Source organism: Pithys albifrons, chromosome 9 (genome assembly GCF_047495875.1).
Source record: "Pithys albifrons albifrons isolate INPA30051 chromosome 9, PitAlb_v1, whole genome shotgun sequence".
NCBI classification, from domain to species: Eukaryota; Metazoa; Chordata; class Aves; order Passeriformes; family Thamnophilidae; genus Pithys; species Pithys albifrons.
In genome coordinates, this window is record NC_092466.1 from 16,464,069 (window position 1) to 16,484,003 (window position 19,935).

General features: G+C 37.6%; 1 protein-coding gene across 1 annotated transcript in view; it reads right to left on the bottom strand.

Moving 5' to 3' along the window:
* LOC139675746 (heparan sulfate glucosamine 3-O-sulfotransferase 1-like) overlaps positions 1–16,747 on the bottom strand; it is a 45,266-nt gene extending 28,519 nt beyond the window's left edge. The window contains exon 1 of the mRNA XM_071563797.1: positions 16,717–16,747. The gene's annotated coding sequence lies outside the window, so the exon portion shown is untranslated. The remainder of the gene's footprint in view (positions 1–16,716) is intronic.
* Between the last annotated feature and the right edge of the window lie 3,188 nt (positions 16,748–19,935).

Genomic DNA, 19,935 nt, shown 5'->3' on the forward strand with positions numbered 1-19,935 from the left:
AGATAGAGATTCTGATACCTCTTTAAGTGTTTAAATCCTGATAGTTAGACCATTCTAACCATGAGTTTTAGACCTAAAATATAATCTAGGCTATTAAAACATGTAATACCTCATTTTCAGAAGTTCCAATAAAAAGGAAGAGTATTGTTATAGAGAAAATTAATCTCATCAATTGCCTTAACTCAGTGCGCAATTGCAAAAAAAAGTCCATTTTGAAACGCCACTTACTCTCAGTCAAGATCATGTGAAGTCCCTCCAGACAGCACTCAGTGCTAATCATAACACACACCCCACACCAAAAAGCCATAATGCTATGACTACTGAGGGGTTTTGAATCTATGTAAAAGATTTGGCAAAAGTCTACTCCCGTTGCACTTAATGTTGCAAGAAGCTCAACCTGCCAATGTGTTCCTGCAGCCCGGAAAGCCAACCATATCTGGGCTGCCTCAAAAGCACCGTGGCCAAAAAAATTGAGGGAGGGGATCCCTCTGCTCTACTCTGCTCTTGTGAGACCCGCTCCGGGGTGCTGCATCCAGCTCTGGGGCCACCAGCACAAGAGGGATGTGGATCTGCTGGAGCAAGTCCAGGGGGCCTCAATGACAGAGGGCTGGAGCAACTACCCTATGAAAATAGGCTGAGAGAGAAGACATTGGGGAGACCTTAGAGTGACCTCCCAGTACCTAAAAGGAGTATTCAAGAATGCTGGAGAGACAATTTACAAGGGCATGTAGTGATAGGACAAGGGAGGACAGCTTTAAACTGACAGAGGGTAGATTTATATCAGATTTTTGGAAGAAAAAAAATCATGTTTAAAAAAACCACAAGCAAACACCAAAACCAGAAACCCAATCTACTGAAAGCTGTTTTCCTTCTCAAGTTATGTGAGGGAGGAGACAGGTAAAGATGGGGATAGAATGAATGTTCCCTTTTCCCAAATACATAATTTAATTGAAGATTGGTTCTTTAGATAGTTAAGTTTGCACAAAATGAGGCTCCTTTATACAATCAGTGCAGACTGTGTTCCTATCTTAGAGCTGAATCAGTCTCTGAATCCACCACTGACTTTGGAAAGTCCAGCACCATGAGCACCAAATGATCCTAGCATGAGACATAATGCCTCAAGTCTACTTTCCTAAATAAGCACAGAATGCTGACACTTCGAGATACACACTTACCTGCACATAGAGGAGTTAAATACCATTTTAGAAATGTCTGGCAATCCCTCAATATACATTGGTTTTCAATTTAGTTAATAATCTGTAATTCTGAGTATCTTCAGCTACAAGCCATGCTTCTACAAATTTTCAAGTCTACCCCGTGGAAAATTTAGTTCAGGCTGAAATTGAATAGTTATCTAAAAAAAAAAAAAGTATGTTTTGGTTTGTGCATCTAGCAGAGTAAATTTCTACCAACTTTTCTTGCTTTATAAATTTTGAGATAATAAAAAAGAGGATAATTTTTTGTTCTGCAATTGCTCAGAATCCTTTTTTCCTCAGCATGCCTTTTTTCCTATTGGAATAACAGGAACTGATTTGAGACATAACCCACAACTTTGAGAGAAATGCTTAACATTACAGAAGTAATTAGACCCAAAGTGTTCACAGATGGAAACGAGAACATCAAGATATTTTATTGTCATTTCAACAGATATATGCTTCTGAATAAAAGGCAATTAATTAAGAATGTATCATTAAAAGAATTTATTTCTTCCAACAGTTTTTTATTTATATTTCAGTTGGCTTCCTTTAACTTGCATCTCACTTCTTGTTCATCTTGTAAAACTTATTTATCTACATTAGATTATTTTTATTATTCACAAATAATAATAAAAAACCTTAATCCAAATCTAAACAGTTCTACTGTAGATCTCCCTTACAGTAGAAACCTTTCTCTTATGTTCAGATGAAATTCATATCTTTCTGCTTATGCCCATTACATCTTATTTTGTCACTGGGCACCACTGAGGGGTTCATCTTCTTTACACTCTCCCATGAGGTATTTATAAGCAAAAGATCTTCCTGAGCCTTCTCTTTAAGCCCTCACATCTATGACAGAGAAGATTAGAGACACAGGACAAATTTCCTTCAGTGCCTTTTTGGTACCAGAACTACAAAAAAAGAAGCCAATCTCCTCCGTGAGGCAGAGCACTTTAACATCTATAATTACTGTTAACTACTGTTATCAACAGTCAGCACAGCAGCAGAGTCAGGCTCTTCAGAGTATTGCATGGTCGGAGGACACAAGACAACAGATATAAGATCAAACATAAGATTCTGAGTGCCTATAAAGAAAAGCCTTTTTACTATGAGCAGAGTCAGGCACTGGAACAGGTTGCCCCACTCTGTCTCTGTCCTCAGACATTTTCAAGACCAGTCTGGGAAAACTGTAAGTAGCCTGACCTGACTCTCTTTTGAGCAGTGTGGGACCTAGATACCTCCTGAGACATCTTCCAACCTGAATTATTCTATTAGCCTACAATTTACTACAGAAGTATTCACAACTCATTTTTAAGGAACAGACCACGATCTGAGCTAACTCCACCACTGTTAAATAAAAAAAGTTAAAAAAAAAAGGTGTAGGAAACAACAAACACTTTCAGTAGACATGTATTATCTTGCACATTATATATGCTGCAGATTACAGATTCTTATACTTTTAAACAAGTCCAGATAAAAAAAATGTTATTACTCACAACATACAAAGTCAACAACCTATTCTGGAAAAATTAATCTTTTCCCAGTTTCAACATGACTAAGTTCACGTTTGACAATTACAGTTCTTGTTACTCAAGAGTTGTGTAAAAAGTCAGATGCAAGAAGCATGCTCAGTGCTCTCCTCATCCAATACCTCATCTGGCTTCCCATACACTTCAGTGGAAGCAGGTGCAAGTCTTTACAAAGTGAGTTAGGGTGCACTGTAGAGTGAACTGCTTCCCTAAGTGATTCAAGTGCTCCTGGCGTTCTAAAAAAATAAATCAGAAAACTGAAGTTCTGTAGAAATCCCTTGGGACAATTACTCAGATCAGAGATGGAACGATTCAAAGAATGATGAACTTGTTTTTTCCATTCTTTTCTTGATTATTTTAGAATGAGAAGAGTAGGTTCTTGCTAAAGGTGGAATCAGCTGAATGACAGCTGACCCAGACAGCTACATAAAATTACAGTGTTCTCAAGGTTTCTTCTGATTAAGAAAAGAAACAAATGACAGAAATGGTGTCTGATGCAATCTTGCTTATTTTGAGAGTTCAAGTTCCTCTTTTCTTAGCACAACAAATCACAAGCCAGCAATTGTTTTCTGTTCCTTACTACTCATCTTCATCTACCATTCCATCTAAGAGCTCTCACAAAGCAGTGCCTGAATTCGCACTTCAAGTAGTCATTTACACAAGGTCATGAGCATTTGGTTCATTTTTCAATTTTGTATAATTTTCTCATTTATTCTAAGAATTATACTACAAAACCCCTCAGCTACATGTATTGTCATTTTACTGAGCGACATACCTTTGTTCTGGTGCTTCTTAAGTGAAAGGCAGTGGCTCATCAGCTTCAGTTATCATTGTTACAAATAAGTGTTTAAATTATTCTGTCATTCTACCTAACTGTGAAATAGTGACCCCATGATTCTTCAGGAAATAATTCAAATGGTATGTACCTTTAAATACTAAAGTGCTTTGACTATTTTCCTGTCTGTCCATTTATGTCCACTACTCTCAACTACTGTGATTGCAGTATCCAAGAATTGCACTAAATGACTGGATCCATTTCAACTTTTTACTCTGAAGGTGCAAGCAATGAAGACTATGACCACTCGTCTCTGACACTTCTGCTGCATGAAATTGTTCCTTTGTTAGCTTTCCAAAGAGATAAATTAATCCTTAAGTGGGATCCTACTCTCACTGTCAATTAATTCAAACACAACATACAATAAAGGAATAGAGGTGCCTTATAGAGACACAAGAACTAGCTAATACAATCCTGTGTTGTGCTATGCTAATATTCTACTCCCACATTAATCTTTCTGACAAATAGAGGGGAAAAACAGCATATATGCCAAGATTATATATAAAAACATAAACCTAAATATTTCAATTTAAGAATTAGAATGGCAGGGTGAGAGTTAGGGCATGCAGACTGTCTTCTATGAAAAAAACAGTCACAATGCTTGGGGAAAAAAAATCAAAACAAAAAGAGAGAGAGAGAAAAGTGAACTGGTGACTTTACTTAGAAGCAAATAGTCAGAATGTGAAGCTGAACAAATGTTACTTCTTTACAGTAGCCTCAGAAGTGACTGAACATAGGATTCATTTAAGATGACCACAAATGAAGAACAGGGAAAAAGATAAACATTTGCCACAACGAAGAGCCCCTAGTTTAATGATAAAGGACTGAGTATGGGGAGCATGCAAGATTAAATTTGCAAGGTTAATTTTAGGTGTCCTGTATTTTGTAATGCCAGAGATAGAATTGCTCCTTTGTACCACAGACATTTTTCAGTTTCTTTTCTTCATCCTACACCATTCTCAAAATAAGACAGTCAGCGTAGGCAGATAGTATCTATTTAAACTAGAATTTGGCCAAGGTTTTGGTCCCAGTTTGGGGCTAATACCTTGTCTTAAGGCTCTGTTCTTCCCCCTGACTTCTAACACTGGTTCAACACCAACACTGTAACTCTATCACATTCTCAGAGCATCCCCAGTTTTCTCCAGGAATTGGCTATCACTGCTAGAGACCGATAATGTCTAACCTGAGCTATGTGCTGACACATGGCTGCAGATGGATTTCAGACACCAATTATATGGATGATAAAACACTGCCTTTCCCCAACAAGGCTCTACAATTGAGCCCTTCCACACACAGCTGCTGGACAACTGTTGATTACTCACAGTAGAAAGCTTTTTCACCGACATCAAACCTGAGCCCCATCTATCGATCCACCAATAAAGTCAAGCACAGCAGATCAAAACAGACCTCCAGTTCTTGAGTTTTTTGTGCCAAATGCAGAATCCAAGGAATGGCAGAGAAGGCCATACACAGAAATGTGGTGCAATGTACAGTCACCTTCTGGTCTGTAAAAGAGGTGGGCAGGAAAATGGATGCCACTGGGCTCTGCAGGCAAAGACAGTCTTCTTTTACACTGGTATCATATGGAGAAATTGGATTACCACACAATAACAAATCCAATGAGCACATGTTATGAGAGTAGGATAGACTCTAATCTACTACTAGATTAATCCCAGACATTCCTTTTACCTGGACTGCACTAAAACAGGAACATCTGTCTTTCCACCCTATTATCTGATGTGTTTCATATTCTTTGCTCCCCCCAGAAAGAACAGTACATGAATTTTTTTATTACATTCTATTTACTCTCTACTATCCTCTCCAAAATAGCAGCTTCACATGCAGCAGTTTAAGTCTGCTGTTTGGCAAGAAGGTACACCAGTATTTTTAACTTGTCTGCATTTTCACTGAAGATAACGTGAATTTATGACTTGAGCAAGCGAAGTAACTACCCAAACAAATGCACACAGCACACTTTACTTTTCCAGATAGGATCTGAGGTCACATCAATATAAGAGAACTCTGGAATATTAAACCAAATTAAATCTAAAATAATGATCCATGTACGTACATATTTCTTAAGAAATAAAATGGCCACTCAGTGACATGCAATGAATAGAGACAAGAGAGAATTATGTGTATTAAATTAATATGATTTAAATAAAAATGTTTAGTTCGACTTTGAATGCTCCCATGTATGTATGATTTAACAAACTTCTATGACTTCAGCATATTTATGTATATAACTCTTCCTTTTCTTCTTTCCTAGCTGCAGTACTGCTGTACTGAGACTGCTTTATACACCAGGTATTCTTCTAACAGCTTCTTGTATCCCTCTGCAATTAACACACGTCATCCATACAGCAGATACCCATGCCTGGGAGTAGTATTACATATCTGCATTTAACCGCATCTGATAGTTATTAGCCTGAATACTTAACTAATATAGGTTCTTCTGTAGAAGATGTGGATCTACAGTTTCTCCCAATTTAGCATAATTCACAAACTTGGAAGCTTATATTTCACTACCACAACCCAAATACCACCAAAAAATAATTAAAAGTTTTCCCTATGACAGATCCTTATTTTAAACTAAAGAAAAAAAATCAATATCACAGAATCACAGACTATTCTGAGTTGGAAGGGACCCACAAGGGTCATTGAGTCCAACTCTTAAGTCAATGGCCCACACAGGGGATTGAACCCATGACCTTGGCATTATTACAACCAAGTTTTTACTAACTGAGCTAATCTCAGGGTCATATATCACTTTTCTTCTGATTAGGTCCTTTTCAAAATTTGATACGTCATGGGCTCTTTTAAAAAAAAGTTTATCTCACTTAACTATTATTTGAATATACAGAATGTTTTGCAATAATCAACAAATACTCCTCCCAAAAATACCGAATGTAAGCTCAATTTAAGTAACTGTAACTTCAGCCACATACAGCTCTATGGATTTCAGCAGAACTAATATTATGTTTACAAATACTCATGCTAAAGTATCTGGTGAAATTTGAAAATGGAAAACCACTCTGTTTCAATTACTAATGTAAAGTAGGTCTACTAACTGTCTTCAGTGGAAAACAAGAGAAAAATATTAAAGCCATGTATTTTGTTTTCTTGTAAACAAGTCTATGAAAAAAAGCATTGTGAATATATATTAAAGTACAGAACACATAGGACTAGTTTCTCTAAGCATGAAGCCAGGATTTGAAAAATTGACTCCTTTAAAACCAGTCTAACTCAGAAAAATTAAATCTCTGTTCTCCACAAATATTTTTTAAAAATAAACCCTTTGGAGGCACAATAGTCAGCAGAAAACTGGGAGCATCCAAAGTCACTAGTCAGTTCTGAGACTATGCTGGTAGTAGCACTATTGCACATTCAAATCTCAACTTCACTCAGGTGTGCACTAGTTGTCATCTAAATACTGCCCAGGTCTTTCTCCCCAAGCAGCACATTGCAGCAAATGAGGCGATTTCCAGCTCTCCCATTGCAACCCCTTTTGAACAAGTATCTCACAGAGAGCACACATGACAAAGCCCTCACTCTTGGATGCTTTTGGCACACATTAGCACAGCTCTCCTTGCTTTTTGGGTGATGCCAATGTCACCATTCATCTGTCAGAGGCAATGGGAAGCCAAGAACAATTGTATTGACTGAGGGGATCTGAACTTAAATCTTCCACTACACCTGCCCATCCATTTTTAGATGCTGGAGGAAATTCATGAAAATGTGGCCTGTTCCTCACCCACTTTGTAAAACTATTTCACTTTGCAGGCACTAACCTACTAACCCCAGATCAGAAATGAAATTGTCCCTGAGGCAACTGCCCTTAAAGATAACCACTTCTTCAGAGTATATGGGCACTGTGTTGGTATTCTGCATCTCATTAACATGCAACATATAAACAAACTGTGGTAAGACAAAGTCCCAGTTCTGTCCAGTTTACTGCAAACGAAACAGCAGGTGCATCTGAACCACTGAATTATTAATTTTGTCAAAATAAACTGAACAGGTAGAGTTGACAAACTGGTGTCATCTACTGAGAAGCATTTCAGAAGAAAATTCCATCCAAAGCAGCAGGAATCAGTTCAACAGGTTTGGAGGTTTCATTTCAGAACCCATAAAATCAGATCTGGGAGATTGGAAGATGGTGAAGAATGACAATCAGAGAAGAAAAACAGAACTGAAAATAAAGTGTGGGGAAAATAAGACAAAACAAAAAATCTAAAGAAACAAAAACACACCACCAAAAAGCCCTCAAAAAAATACACACAGAACTCCCAGAGAAGACAGAAAAATAAAACACAAATATGTGTCAAGTGAACCACAGACTCAAGAGAAAAAATCTGGAAAAAAAAGAAGTCTGCATTCAGTATTGATTATACTTAATGACAGACAATAGGAAACAGAAAAATAAATAAGAAATCAGAACTCGTAAGAAATGTAAGAGCTATACCTGACCTGTACCTGAAAGGTAAATGTGACTAAATGACATTGAAACACAGAACAAAGCACCTTCTAAAGAAAGTAGCTGCATTATTTATTGAAGTGAGGAAGAAAAACCTTATCATCAGCAAAGAGGTGGGTGGGACTCTGTTGCACTGCCCGAACAACGCTGCCTGGGCCTTAGAAAGGATAGTCCAGTTATGTTGGAGAAAACTCACTTACAGCTCCTCCCATTTCATGCAGCCTTCTTAAACTCATTCTCTTGACATTAAATAAGAAAGGGCCAATGCATAAAACTTCAAATACACAAAATGTTTTCCTTACTACCCTAAAAATTATATGATAACACTCACTTTTCAGAGCCATCCCACATTAAACAGAATTTTTTTTTTACTAGAGCTAGGTAGGCATTTACTCAGCAGCAAAATTTGAGTAAGTTAGACATTAAAAGGTCAAGTTGGAATTATTTCATACTTGGATACTAAGGATACTGAGGAGATCTGAAGATCCAGTACTACAATATGTTGGTCATTCAGGAAGTAAAATTTCTTAGATAATTTGTAGAAGGGGAAAGAAGTTTTCCCAAAGCTCTTTGTTAAAAGAAAAAAGCTAAGTTAGGAGAAACAAGCTTGCCTAGTTATACAGATTTCCTGCTGCCAACATGGTAAGCTCTGCCTTACAACTGGGATTCCTGGAACCTGTAGTTCCCTGGAGTCAGTTAGGAGTAGGGAGCACAGTCATTCTATTATACATAACCAACACATTCTCATGTAATATTAAGCTGAATTAGTGTGTGAGCAGGTGCACTCCCTGCAGAAGTTTCTCACCAACCCTATGCTGACACCTAAAATTTCTTCATGTTTTAAGTACGTACACTTTAAAGTGGTGAAAACCAGCTCATCTCAATTACACACTGTAACAGATTTAAACCACTGCATATGAGGCACACTGTTCATATCGAACATCTCTCATTCAATAGCAAGAAAGCCATAGCTTAATTCTGAGTCTTACCCAAAGCTTCCTCTATAACAACTCACAGTGTATGCTTTGGTTGCTTCATGTGTTTACAAATAATATTATAATAATAATAGCGTAAAAATAAATATAATTATAATGTTATGATCCTCATTAAAATCTACAAATGAAAAATTATAAAGTGTCTGTTGCTATTAATAAATATGTACAAATAACACATTTTGTGGGTCCAGGATCAATAGCACATGACTGCACAGGCAAAGACTGTGTCAAAATACTAATGCACATATAATAAAACATATGCAGAGGCAATTGATATTTTTTGATTCATAATTTTTAAAATTGCTCTGCAGTCTTAGCATTCCTCCTGTTCTGAATATTTTTAGCAAGGAATCATTTATAGCTAAATGCAAAATCCCTCTGATCAAAACAAATACTTGAAATTTAAGACATAGATAATGACTTCCTTCCACGCACATATATATAAAATAAAATATTACTTTTATTTAATAAATGAAAATACTCTGGGATCACAAAAAGTAAACTAGTAAGAGCAGAGCAGCCCATATTTCTTTATTTATGGTGTAAAGTAATAAACACATTAAAACGTGCATATTACTATTCCACAATTGGCTGAACAGTTAATTTCCTTCATGAGTGCATACAATATTATCTGATTCTCTTTTTTTTTAATGGAAATTTTACACACTGAATATTAGAGTTTTTACAGAAACAAAACAAACCAAAATGCTTTAACAGCATTTCCTTCCAATGCAAGCTAGCACAAATTTAAATATCTCCCAGTGGGCAATATAGAGCTGTGTTCGATGCTTGTGTGTTTCTATTGGCTTCCATTTGATTAAAGGAAACTGCTTCACTATAGAAGCAAAGTAGAACAATTCCCTGGAGTATTAAAGCACAATGTTCTGTGCATGTGATCACACAAAGGTTCAAAAGAAGAGAGATCCAATGCTATTTTTAGAATGCCAGATCATCTAACTTTGAGTAATGACTATAGTGAAGATTTACATTATTTCTATTTTCTAAAAATCAATGCATAATTATCATAACAGTTCTCTTTTCAAGATAAATTTAGTTTTGAAGCTTTAGATTTTTATCTCCAACCCTATTTATGACCTCAGGATACAGGAGAAAAGTACAAGCAAAAGAAGTCAGCCATTAAACATTTAAGTAACTGTCTTAAACTTTACTAATTTTGGAGATGGTACATTAAAAAAAAAAAAAAGATTGAAAACACTGAAAACACTTAGCTCTCTAACTTGCTAGAGGCCTAACCTCTCAGGACTGTCTGCAGTGCACAGGCATGGATCTCACTTTAGGATCCAGAAACTTTGAGCTAACATAAGAATGCAGTAGAGTATGAAAATAACAAGCCTTTTGTTCTTCTTCATTCTCCAGTGCACATGTCAGATTTTGAATTTAGAAAACCTCAAAAGCACAAAAATGTCTATGCATCATAAGGATATTTCAGCCCTCTACTATAGGAAGGGAGGGAAAAATATCATAGCCAGAAAATCAGTGATGCACAGGATACCAAAACTACTGGAAGTCTACACATTCGATAGTATAGAACAAAATCAAAGTCATAAAATGAAATTCTGTAAATTAAGTAGATTTAAAAACTCCAACAAAACACTATCTAACTAAACTGAACTGTTTATTTACAGAATAAACAATAGGTAAAATGCGGTACAAAAAATGCAGAGTCATTTCTTTCTGAGACTTTTGGGATTAGGTCTAAAAGATGTTCAGCTGTTGCAACCTAGGAAAAAAAAATCTTAAACGTTTACTTGCATATTGCAACTCAGGAATCTATTACTAGAAAGTGTCAAAGTTGACAATTTCAAAATATTTTCCATCTTAAACTTGACAGTATTTTCCTTTATAAATGGTACAATGGAAAATGAGGTGCTGTGGGAATAAATGTGAGGCAAGTCCGGAAGATGGTCAGGAATGTGGCTAAGATAAGAATTTCTTTTATCCTGAGAATTATCTACATGTCCTTCATAGATGACAAAGTCACAAAATAAAGCATTTAAATACAATATCTGTGTAAGGTTTATTTTAAAGAATTAGTTTATCTAGAAACAATAAATAACAAATTATGAAGTTCCATTCAAAATTTTATTTAAAGAAATTTTATGTTAGAAAGTTTGTAAGGCTTTACTGCCTTTCATTTAATAAGGCCTGCTTACTATATAAATGCATGGAACAGCTTAGCTGAGTAATATGGCATTTTTGTGGCTATGATTTTAACTAGTTAAGCCAAGGAAATAGATGACAGCTACTTTATTTTTAATCTTACTGTTGAAGTAAAGCTGTAAACTTTTTCCTTCCAGAAATAATCCTCAAACTGATTGCTGTCAACTGATTGCTGGAGGGAAAGTCTGTCAGCCAAGGAGGGTGGAGACAGGAAAGACAAGCTCCTTCTTCCCATGTGTAACTACCTTTCCACAAAAAAGTGGAAGCTAAATCTGACAAAACCTTTGTAAATTAAAGATCCATTCTGTGTGAACATTTAAAAAACTGTCCTTTATAGTACCCAACACTTTTATTCAGGAAAAACTACATCTGACTAGACTCTATTATCAAAGAGACATGACGTTATTCAAGTGTTCAGAATGAAATCCTGTATCTTTGTTCCTTAAAAATGAGTGTATCTTATAAGAGCAGATTCCAGATACTGGGGATGCAGTCTTCCCTTCAAACATTTCAAATAAATTTATACAAAAATTTAAATAATTTGCGGATTTCTATGCCTAAAATATATAGGCCCTATACCATTAATTTGCAGAACACCCACCTGCTTCAGAGGGTATAATGAAGATTATTAATATATAGACAAAGTGTTTTACCTAGTAAACACTACATTAATGCTACATTATACAAGTAACCCAGTTTATCTCCATCCAGAACTAAAATTTTATGCTTGTATTTGAATTACCTTAGTCATTCATGTCTAAAACCCAGTATCTCTACTGATATTAGCCATTTCTCAACACAATCTAACTAACTCTATTATTTTGCTTCAATTTTTTTTCAGATATCCATTAAGATCCCATTGTAAACAATTACAGTCTTAGAACACATTTTTCTGTCATCAATTCCTGAAAAAAAGTCTATTATAAAAACTATAATTTGACATATTTTTTCCCTCTTTAAACAGTTTTTAGGATGACAAAATGCAAGACTTTAAGTGCAGAGACTTAAATAAAATGGTTGGCTAGCACTCTGAAGAATTATAGTAGGGAAAAAAATAATCTTCTCTGTTGTTCTGCAGGTAAAGTGTAACTTTTTACTTAACTATATCTGCACCTTCTATAGCACCAGTTGAGAAGGATTTGCTCTGCCTTTCCAAGTTAAACAGATGTACAGTGTTAACAGGAAATTTTAGACAACAAAAAAGAGAAGAAACTAAGAAAAGACATACTAGTCTGGAACACATAAGTTAACTTTTAAAAGCAAATATTATAGGAAAGGAAATCCAGAATCCAACCTGCCGAGATTTCAGTAAAGAATTTGATATGGTATCACCCAGCAATTATTTACTGAGTCGGAAAAGATAGGCAGGTGTAACATAAAAATAAAAGTTGATATAAAAGTGACTAATGGTAAAATATCAAACAGACTTATTAAAAATCCTTCTTCAGACTCATCTTATTTCATGTCTGTGAACGTGGCAAAAGGTAGAGGTGTTTTGATGAAAACCAGTTACAGGAAGCCCTCTTGATCCAGAGGAGGTTCTCTCTAACTTACAGAAGAAATTGGAGGACCATTTGTAGCATCAGAAATGGCAAAACCTTTAGCAGCTCTTCAAAGCCACATGATTAAAACCAGCAGAATTTCTGTAATTATTTTTGTGATGGTCTCTGATCATTTGAGAGCAACATGAAAAGATAAATCACACACCCATGTCTACTTTACTACAAAAAGATTAAGCCAACCTGACATACTTGTAAAACAAACTTGATCTTCACCAATATCTGACAAAGTATTTTCAGAACACTGAAGTGGAGCATTAGCATTCTTATTGAAGACTTTAAGAAAACACTTCAGGTACAAAGTTCAGAATTCAGGAGAATTAAGTTACTAGGCTCTGTATCTTCCTATTTAGTCTGTTTCACCAGAGAGACTAAAAGGCGCTTGCTTTGCTTGTTTGATCCTGGTACATAAAAGCTGAAGAAGACACATGATCGATGTTTATAATTTATTGAGGGCTACGCACCAAGGAAGGAGTTGGTTTTAAATAACAATATTGAGAGATTAAAATTTAGGAATCAAAGAATATATTTAGGCTGAAAGTTCAAAGAAAGCTTTGTGCATTAGGAAAGAGGTTTTGAAACATCTTTCCAGAAAGAGCAACAAGGCAATCTACTTAACTAGCTTAAAAGTAGACTGTGATGACTTTATGACTGGTATTAGATAAGATTGTTGCTTAACTCAGAGAGGGCTTTTCTTCAGCCCTGAATTGCTCTGGTGATCAACTGTTCTCTATTCTGCTCCCTTCCTTCCCAGTCTTTTTGTTTCCACTGTTCCCACTAAAGTTCAACTAGGGCTATGGGAGAACTATATGCAATTTTTTATTTGTAGGAGAAAACTGTTGTAAGACTTAAATCCCCACCCCTCTACCTTAAATGGTTTCATCAAATATTGCAACAAAGCAGATGACTAGAAGTTCTCCCTGAGGTCAAAAGATTTAATCACCGGCTAAACAGAGCAGTGGACTGCAAACATACTGAAATGATATTGCCTCTTTAGGTCTTCATTAAATATTTGCCCTCCTTGGCAGATTAATGGATTCCTGCTTACTATATAAACAGTGAAAGAAGGAATTTGATGGTACTCCACGCATATACACCTCAAATGCCGTTACTATCCGAAATCTTGTAACTTACCCTGTCTTTCAGGACACACAGCTATCTACACTCATCAAAACACAGTACTTTTATCATTGAACAACCCATTCAGAAGTTTCCTATGGCAGTATGTAAATCAAAAACAGCTACACAAAACAGAGAGAGCATATTCACAAGACTACAAATACCGGCCAGTGGTCATTTGCATAGCATTAAGTGAACACCATGCAATGGTGCAGACAGCTAACTCTTCTCCATTCAGCTCCTTTCAAAACTGTGTTCATCAATAAACAAGCAGCACTATGTTTTCCTGACATATAAAGCATGCTCAACATTTTGCAAATGTTGAAAATGTAGGTGGGTCTGTCATTCACTGAAGTCAACAAGCACACAATCCTTTGTATGAAACACAAGTCATTATTGTATATAAAATAAAGTCTCCTTCTGGCTGACAAATAATTTTTTCATTTTAGATTATAAAAGGAGGAAATGCTTTTCCAGTATAACTTGATCCAACACTCTGGTGGCCAAACATAAAAATGTCCACTGCACTGAAACTTATGCAATGACATACAATGTTCAAACCTCAAATCAGAACTTCCATATTTTTCACTTATGGCCTACACAGCCAAAGCACTGGCAAGATGTATTTCTATTACAATGTTATCCCAGAACAAAAAATGTTCACCACTTAGTAAACTTTGGCCACTTTGTGGGTTGCTGTTCAAGACAGCTTTTCCAGTCAGAGACAGAAGACTCAGAAAAGAAAACAAATTGTTCTCCCATTCCAAGTTAAAAAATGAACTCTACTTTTATTGACTATCACTTGACCATCTTTTATTCTGTGACTAGCAAATCCTCAACAACAGAATGTTTTTTAATTGGCTGGTTATAGACTAGAGCAAGACTTCCACCTTAAATGTCATGAACTGCTGTATGCATGAGTATGATTTAGTTCAACAATTACATGCAGTCTTGGATTTGACAAAAAGACTCCATTTCAAAATGGGGTTTTCTCCCCCTTACTAGTCTCCTTTTAAATTTTTGTCCTTTTATTTCTGGCTTATGCTTATTTTTGGCTCCCTTACTTTGTTGCTGTAGAACAGTGACATGAAAACTACTGCATACAGGCTTGTTTTCAAAGTAAGCATATTGAGTGGTTAGCCCAGCTCATATGTTCTTGCTTACCTCACAGATTTCTGTGTTATTATTAGTTTCTTATACAAGCATAGCAGTCTTTTGCCACACACATACACACATTTTTACAATAAGCTCACAGTTGACGAAACTTGCAAATGGTATGTGCTGTCCAAGAACACTAATTTAGTTCCATCATTCTGATGCAATGCACAGGATCCATCTGTAGCACACAACACCTTTTTAATCAAAAAGCCTTGTTTTCATATAATTGGAATGAAAGAACTTAATAATGTTTGCCATTTACAGTAGTACCAAATACATGTTAGGCTACTAAAGCAATTAACCCTAATCTAAATTAGTTCCATCTGAAATGACAAAACCTCAGTCTAGTTTTGCCAGCAACAAAACTAGTCAAATATATGAAAATTCACTGATGTCACAAAACTAAACTAGGAATAATTTCTACATTATGAAATCACGATCTTATCAGACTAAAGCCCTCATTTTCTATTTGATGAAGAAATAACTGGTGTAGCAATAACACAAACATCTTACTGAACAGTAGGTCTTCCCAGTTCAGCTCATTTAGCAGACAAGTGTCAAGAACTGTAACAGTACTGCCTTACAGGCAGTAAATGAAATTCTTGGAAGTAGCTTATCACATTTTTAAAGCTTTTTTTCAAAGGATAGAAATAATCAAAGCAGACATAACACAGATTTTAGTTGCTGTAGTTGAGAAAGTCAACCTTTTCAATGGAAGTTGTTGTCTCCCTAGTCCAAGTTTTCTCCATTCTCTATCTCAGAAAATATAGTTTTGTACTCACTAAAAACTGAAGGTAAAATTTAACAGCCTGGTTATTCTCAGTCTTCCCATGTGTAGCAAAACTAAGAGGACATATGTAATTCTAAAGCACCATCCTTACATCAGACACTTCCAACTCTGCAAGAGATTTCAGACTATAATGTGTAAATCATTACTACATGCACTAATAGTACTTACTATTTAATCAGGAGAGAAGAAAAATCCCCCCTAGAATTACAATAAATAACTACAGATTTGTTTTAAATGAAATTATGTAGTTTATATCTGACCTGAGTTTCAGTCTTTTCCTAGTGGGAAATATAAATTCAGCATTTGGATACATAATCCTACAGCTCTCAAAAGAAGCCGACTCCACCGCGAACACTTTACATGATTTATAGCTCTCCTCCAGATTCAGATGACAAGTCTCGGCGGAGCAGGTGCAACGGGGTATTTTTTCCTTCCTTCAGACATCATATCCTCGTATGTAAATTAATTAGCAAGTCTTCCTCACTCTCGCGAAAGAGGGGAAGATGAAGCTACAGGAATAGCAGCCTTTGGTTTCTCAGGAGGAGCGGGTGACCCGGCAGAGGCAGGGAGGGGGCTCGCTGTTGTTACTGCTGAAGCCACAGCGAATTTGACAGCGTCGGCGACGATAAAGTGAGCCTGGCTCCCGCGCACTTACGCCGAGAGAGCGATTTTTAAACTGCGGGCAGGCTTTGGGGGGAACCTCGGAGACGCGAAGCGAACACACCCCCACACCCCTCCACGGCAACACGAGCATTCCTCTCCCCCCAGCCGGCAAGTTGGAGCTGCCCTGCCAGCGCCGCCGTGCCCCCTCCGCGCCCCCCAGCCCTGCCCCTTTCCTGCCGGCCGGGGCACGGGGCGCGAGTCCCGCTCCCGTTACCTCCTCCGGAGCCATGGACAGCGCTGCGGGCGCGGCCGCGGCGGCTCCGCGCCGGGCGGAGCGGAGGGGCCGGCGCTGCCCGCGCTCCCGCGCCGCGCCGCGCCGCGCCTCGGGCGGCGGCACAGCCCGCCCTACATAAATGCATTCACAGCAACCACATCATGATTAATTCATCAGTCCCAGCGATCGGGGAGGAGGCAGGCGCAGGGGCACAGGCGCTGGGGAGAGGCACGGGACGGTCCTCTCTCCGGTAGTTCATTCTCCGGCGCGGAGCTCCGCTAGCGCGGAGGAAGGGAGGGAGGGAGGGATTCAGGGAGGGTGCGCCAAGCCCGGCTCGCCGCGTGAGCTGCCGGTGTGAGAGAGGATGAGGGAACACCCCTGGGTAGATGACGGGGCGGCACCGCCGCTCCTGGCCCGCGGAACCTCGCCGGGGAGCCGACGGGGAAGAGCGAAGTGACCACGGGAAGTTGCGAAGGCTTCGCGCCACGAAGCGCGTTGCAGCTGGATGTGGGAGCATTCCCCACCCCCGCGGCAGGTGCAGCCCTCCCTTGTCTTCTGGCCATCAGCGGCCCGCCAGGTGCTTGGCCCTGGAGCAGGACCGGGCACGGTAGGAACATCCCGGGCGGCAAAAGGGCCGCGAGCTTCCTTGGGTCCGTGATCACATTAGCAGCTCATTTGCAGAAAGGTGTCCAACACCCTCCCTCAGCCTTGGTAAAAACAACGGCTCGGCCACTGGCCAGTTGTTGGAGCCAGGGTTTTCCACACAACACACCAGTGATGTCCATGTGAGCTTGCTTTGGTCTGCTGAAGCAGCAACACCGGCTCCTTTCCCAGACCTTCGGCGCAGAGCTTTGCTGCCCTCTCTTCTGAGGGCAGTGCCGATTTCTTCAAATGCCATATATTTAAACAGGCGGCACCCTGGAGTTACTTCACAGTAGGGTTAAAAAACTCGCTCCCATTTTAAGGGTTTCAGTACAGCTGTTTTGCATTTCTCTGCCTTCATTTTCCACTCCAAGTATAGGTAGAAGTCCCACAAGTCCACCATCCCCCTCCAATACTTAGTACAAGATGTACTTTACAACACCAATCAAGAAGATGCCTTACCTTCTTAGTCAGGTAGCTCCCTTGTCAGGTGATTAAATTTGTGCAGAACAGATGATTTATCACCTACTTATTACTGCCTTACCTCATCTATAAACCAGGTTTGCCTACCTGGTAGCATTGCCATGCTCCAGGGGGCTGTATTTGAATAGGGTATTATCAAGGTTTAACAATTCTTTATCATGTGACAGGAGCAAAAATCACCTCTTGTGGACTTTAGATTAGCAAAGAATTTTCAACCTGATACAGCTATATATATAGATTTCCAAGTATCAAACAGAATTCATAAGCTTTACATGAAGAGATGCCGCAAATTGTTGCAAGCCCTAAGATAGGTAATTACAGGAAATGAGGTTTAAAGCTGTGTAAAGAGAAAGAATAAAATAAGTGAAAAAGTAGAACAGTATCTTGTTGTTGCATTATGCTGTAGATTTTCTGTTATTCGTATACAAAAGAGTAATTAACTCCACAGCTAAGGCTGCGTTGTGGTTTGCACTTAGAGTGGAACTAAAGTCTCTGTTCCATACTCAAATGCTTGCATTTAGACTAAATATTTAGCATAACAGCACTTAGAATTCTTCTATTAAAAGTAGTATTTACTTGCCTTCTACAGGGAGAAATCTTAATTGTCCTCTCTTTCTAAATTTTCAAATTTTGTCACATCTGAAGGCTCATGTATATTGCAAACCATTCTTACTGTAGGCAAAGAACACAACTAAAGCTGATTTTGAAGTTTTACAACTAGGTTTATAGTCACCCACTTATTTGTCACAGCCCAATTAATTTTGACAGATATTTGTCAGAAAAAGCCATTTCTGATTTTGTTTTTAAAAGTGTGTGCACTAAATTAATATTCTGATGAAACAAAAATTTTATTCTAGTGTCTGTTTTTCAGGCTGATTTAATTTTCTTCACTGTTTTCTGATTGCTTCTGGCTATATCCACCATATTACCTCATTGCACCGTGTACTAGTGTTTCCAACATAATTACATAATATTAAATGGAATTGTTCTTCCTAGCTTTTTTGAAGGAGAAAAAAAAGGGAGCTTGTCAGAGTCAAACGTTTCAGATAAGCATGTGAGTTTTTGCAGGAAAAAGTAAAAAAGGTGGGACTTGATTAAAACCTCTGAATCACCAATCCAAAACTCTGCTTTGCAGCAGACATTATCTAATATCTTCTGTAATCCAGTGCTTCATCTTAAAATCAGTTCATTGTACTCTTCCTAGTGAAGGCAGTGCCTGAACATCACTGCTCTGATTAGAAATTGTCTCATTTGTTTCTCTCCCAATAACATCCTTCTTCTTATTCTGTTCACTAATTGATGTATTTATATACAACGCTCACGTGTTTGGTTTTTTTTTTTAATTGTCCCAGATCCTCTTTGAATACCTTTTCATAAAACAAGTTCTGGATTTCCCTGATGATGTTTATGATCTGTTACAGTTTGAATTAGTGTGTCTTAAACACTGATGGACGGATTTTTATACATGGTATTCACAAAATTTCTTACTAGTAATGTGCACAATAGCATTAAGTCTCTCCATCTCCATTTAAACACTGATAAAGAAGGGATTTGCTTTTCTTTCTTGACTTTCCTATGTTTATAGCTTTTAGTTTGTCTCATGTTCAGTGCTAATACCAAGTCTTTCTCATGCCATACAACTTTTGACTCTCAAAATACTCTGCCAGAAGTTTTCCTTGTGTTTTACTGCATAATATTGAATTTTGTTATCCTAGAATAGAACACAATTTCTTGGCTCCAGTATTTTGTGTCTGATGTTGACAAATTGGGAATGAACAGCAAATTACACATTTTATTTTTTTCTAAGATCATTAGTGAATTTATTAATGGCTATGGAAATAATAAGGTTGATTCTTAATGAATCTAGCTAATTCCATGTCATGCATTGTTCTCTTTTTAGTATAAGCTCTCTTCCTTTTGCAGATCCTTATTCACTTCACAACTTTTGTTCAGGTTTTCTTCTCTTCCATTTCAATAGAGGGGCATATACAGATTCCTACTTCAAGGTTACTAGCTTTAAAGTCTGGAAAACCCAAAGGTGTTAAATGAGATGGTGTATGAAGTGTCAATTGTGATAGAGGGATAAAGATGTAC